The 4,311-nt window shown below is 48.6% G+C and overlaps 1 protein-coding gene across 20 annotated transcripts in view; it reads right to left on the bottom strand.

The window, feature by feature from the left end:
* The window catches only part of Kidins220 (kinase D interacting substrate 220), a 103,490-nt gene extending 103,003 nt beyond the window's left edge, over window positions 1-487 (bottom strand). For all 20 annotated transcript variants that reach the window (XM_048804868.1, XM_048804869.1, XM_048804870.1 and 17 more), the window contains exon 1: window positions 310-487. The gene's annotated coding sequence lies outside the window, so the exon portion shown is untranslated. The remainder of the gene's footprint in view (window positions 1-309) is intronic.
* Between the last annotated feature and the right edge of the window lie 3,824 nt (window positions 488-4,311).

Raw genomic sequence — 4,311 nt, 5'->3', positions numbered from 1 at the left:
GGACCTTGCCCCCTCCCCTCCCCGCGCGGCTCGCCCCTTCCCCGCGGCCTGGACACCGCCCTCCCCGCTCGGCTCGCCCCTTCCCCGTGGCCTGGACACCGCCCTTCCCGCTCGGCTCGCCCCTTCCCCGTGGCCTGGACACCGCCCTCCCCGAGCGGCTAGCCCCTTCCCCGCGGCCTGGACACAGCCCTCCCCGCTCTGCTCGCCCCTTCCCCGCGGCCTGGACACCGCCCTCCCCCAGCGGCTAGCCCCTTCCCCACGGCCTGCGCACCCCTCCACCGCGCTGGCCCCGAGACGGCCCACACTGACCGTCTCACAACGTGGCCTGAGAACAGCGCTCTCAGCTCGGAAGAACCCGTCCGCTGGGCCGCCGGCGGTGTCAGAGGACGAAGGAGAAAAAGACAGCGGCTTTAGACGCGTCGCCCTCACCACACCCGGCGGCCATTTTCCGTCTGCCCCTGAACTGACAGATCACGTGGCTGGAACCCGGGCGGAGCCTTGGGTGGCCACGCCCCGGGGGCGTGGCGGGAGGAGCCCGGCGGAGGCGGGGCTGGAGGGGCCGGCGCGGCTGAGTGCGAGGTGACTGCCCTCGGCGCTGGCTCTCTGGTCTCCAAATGGGCGTATTTTTGACAACTGCCCAAGCAACATTTTTTCACTGTAAATGTTTCTCTTCCTATTATAGTTAATTTATAAACCCTATCTGCCCTTATAGTCAAGATTATTCATAAAAATAAACAATTAAACTTCCAATGACAATGCAAATAGAGACCCGCTCAATTCCTCCCAGAGTCCAGAAGGCAGATTCTGTGCTGCGGATCTTCCGGAGCGCACACAGCCTCCTTCGCCACCTCCCCCACCCCGCCTCCTCCATCCTCCTGGCCCTGCAACTCCCGCCCCCATCCTCCCTTCCATTTTCTGTTGCTCGGGAGTCTGCAAAAGGCACTTGTGACTGTCCAGAGACCAAATGTGATGGACAGCTTTCCATCCATGGAAAACTGGATGCGACTCCCTTCTACAAATATTCCCTTCGTTGTACTTACTAATTCTCCTAGTTTTCCTCCCATTCTTCTGGCTGTTCCTTCTCAGATTCCACCTCCCTTAAACTTGTGAACAAGCTGAACTCATCACCTTGATACTGCCCGTTATCAGTGGCAAGTCCTGCTTCTCCATGTGTTGAAGTTTGAACATTATAGAGAAGCACCCCCAGGCAAGCATATGAAGCAGGGTTTATTTAAAAAGGGGTGACATAGACTTCTCCAGCGAGGGAGAAGGGGGCCCGAGCTGGTATCATGGTACCCCAAGAAGCGAGGTGTTCTGCCCTTTTTATATGTCCTAGGAGTCCTTTGTTCTCCTGCTTTTCCTCCTTATCTCTTTCCTTTAGGCCCAAGGATGGCCAAAAGGTGGGAAATAGGTGGGCTGAAGGGGGAAGGGCAGGATGGAGTAGACAAGGACACATTAACCTGTAGAGAGGGAAAATTCCTGGGACAGGTTACCTTGGCAACAGGTTGGAGCAGGGGCAGGATCTTGATAAGATCCCTCAGGGACAGTCTCCAACTTCCCGGATTCACTCAAAATTGGCCTCCTTGATGGACCTGACTCGATTTACCTATCTACTGACTGCCTGTCTAACTCTGGCTTCAACCTTCCCCACCCAGTGTGATCTGTCTCTGGTGTGGCTAGTCTCAGGTGACCTGGCTCCCTACCCCACAAAGAAGACAGGAAGTTTGAGGTCATTTTACATACTGGCTCCCATATTATCTAATCGGACCACCCCTGACTAGGAACATTCATCCTCTCTGATGTATTTAAAGGTGCCCAAAGCAACACACACACCAGGACTACCCTATCCCCAAATTCTCTCCTGTGTTCATGGTGGCATTACTCACTATTTCTCCAAGAGCTTGCTAGGTCACTTCCTTTAAAGCTCTTGTAGCTTTCCATTTCTTTAAAGTTAGTTCCCAATGGTACTTTGTTTGCAAGACTCTCTGTGGGTCACCCCCACTCTGAGGTTGCTCCATCCTTAGATTCCAGGGCCCCTCACCTAGTTTAGAATGGTGTCTGGCCTCAGCAAGCCACCATAGAAGAAGCCATACATTTTAGCTCTTTATTATATGCTGTTGGAGTATTCTCTTATTGTTTCAGGAGGGTCATACCAGCTTCTGAGGAAGCCACACTCCTTTTTGGCTTTTCTCATGAGTGGCCAGGTTGACACATTGGTGGAATACCAATCAGAATCATCTGTAGATTTTTTTTTTTTTTTTGTACCAGAGCATGAACCCAGGGGCATTTAACCCAAGGGCTGGCCACATTCCCAGTCCTTTTTATTTTTGAGACAGAGCTTCACTAAGTTGCTGAGTCTGGCTTTGAACGTGCAATTCTCTTGTCTCAGCCTCCCAAGTCGCTGGGATTACAAGCATGAGCCACCCCTGTGCCTTCTGTGGAGCTTTTTAAAAATCAAGACTCTACACTTGTTGGGGCAAGGAAAGAAATGTGAATTTTTAAATTTACATTTATTTATTTATTTGTGGTACTGGGATTGAACCAAGGAATGCTCTGTCACTGAACTATATCCCAAGCTATTATTAATATTATTATTATTTAGTTGAAGATGGACACAATACCTTTATTTTATTTGTTTATTTTTTATGTGGGGCTGGGGATCAAATCCAGTGCTTCATGCATGCTAGGGAAGCGCTCTACCGCTGAGCCATAGCCCCAACCCCTATCCCCAAGCTTTTTACTTTTTTATTTTTTAAATTACTTTGAGACAGGGTCTCACAAAGTTTCCCAGGCTGGCTTTACACTTGCAATTGTCCTACCTCAGCTTCCCATGGTGCTGGGATTGCAGGCATGCACCCCCAGCCCAGGTGCCCCCAGAATTTCTGTTAATTCCAGCAGTACTGCTTGGTTATAGAAACCGCCATTCCACAGCAAGCCTGGGAGAAGGGCTTTAGGCAGATCCAGACTGGTAAGTAGGCCAAACTCTGCCCACCAGCAGTGAGCTACCCTGGTGGGGAGGAACCCACACAAGCAAAGCACCTTCCTTCAGGCCTCTGGAATGCAGCTGTAAGTAAGGCGGCAGAAGGGGAGTGGGGGCTCTCCAGCCAAGGCAGCCCAGCAGTGCTGAACTAAGCCGGGGCATTCTCAGTGAAGATCTTTGCCAATTCCCATCTCAGCCCCAGAGGCTGGCGCCTGCTACCTGAACTTACTCCTTCTCCACCAAATGAAAACCGCTGTAAGCTGACCGTCCTGTGGGGATGTTTCTGAGAGCAGGTCAAGTGCCAGCCTGGGAAAAAGCAATGAGAAACAGTCTTGATATCAGCCCACACTTTAATGGTGTGGGCTGATATCATGCCCGGGCTGGTGGGGTGAGGACAGTCACCATAACAGAGGACAACTTTGTCAACTAGCCCAGGCCCCACTGCAGGCCTGGGGAGGAGAGAAATTCTAAGTTCACATTTTTGTTTTTTATTATTATATGATCCACGTACTTCAATACTAAAATGAGGGGTTTTGATGATGAAAAATTACTAGATAACATTTTATGATCTAAAGGTAACATGAAAATTATGAGATCTACTCAAAACGCCATCCAGGGACAGGAAGCAAGGGGAGACAGGGCATTTGCAGAAGCCATCCCTAGGAAAAATGAAGGTTGACTGTAATCCTACTCTACTGCATTCTCTTGCCTTGAATATGGTTACATTGAGTAAATTATCTCTATTTTGATAATAAATATTTCCTGAGGTCAAATGCTGCTGATTCCTTTCCTATTTACTGGCCCTAACTTGCAAAGGCAGAACTGTTACACAAGGTAACCAAATGCTTTGTCCTCAGTTTTATTTCAAAGACAAGCCTCTCTCCATGTTATTTAGTCTTTTGTGTTTTATGTAGCTTGCCTAAAACTTTCTGGCAAAGGCATCCCCAAGCTTTTACTCCAGCAGACTCACTCTGAGACTCTGACTTTTCTACTTGTCATGTGGTTTTGTGTAGAAGGAAAAATAGGAGTTATTTTTCCATTCGTCACCACTCTCCCCATCAAAACTGTAATTTAATCACCCTTTCATCTTTTTCCACAGGATCAGCAATTGGGATGGTGATTTCAGTAGTCCAGCATTTTTATATGGCTTCAATTTCACCGTCATATTTTCTGTAAAAATTTCAATATTTTTGCATACCACATCACTTTAAAAATTGTTCTGATTACAAAAATATGTATTCATCATAAAGAATTTGAAAAATGTATAAAAATTTGGAGATAATTCCCCTGTTCTCACCACTGAGTTCTCTCTTTTTTTTTTTTTTTTTTTT

Source organism: Marmota marmota, unplaced genomic scaffold, assembly GCF_001458135.2.
Source record: "Marmota marmota marmota unplaced genomic scaffold, marMar, whole genome shotgun sequence".
In the NCBI taxonomy this organism is placed as follows: Eukaryota; Metazoa; Chordata; class Mammalia; order Rodentia; family Sciuridae; genus Marmota; species Marmota marmota.
The sequence above is the reverse complement of the archived record's forward strand: the minus strand, read 5'-3'. Positions and strand labels throughout refer to the sequence as shown.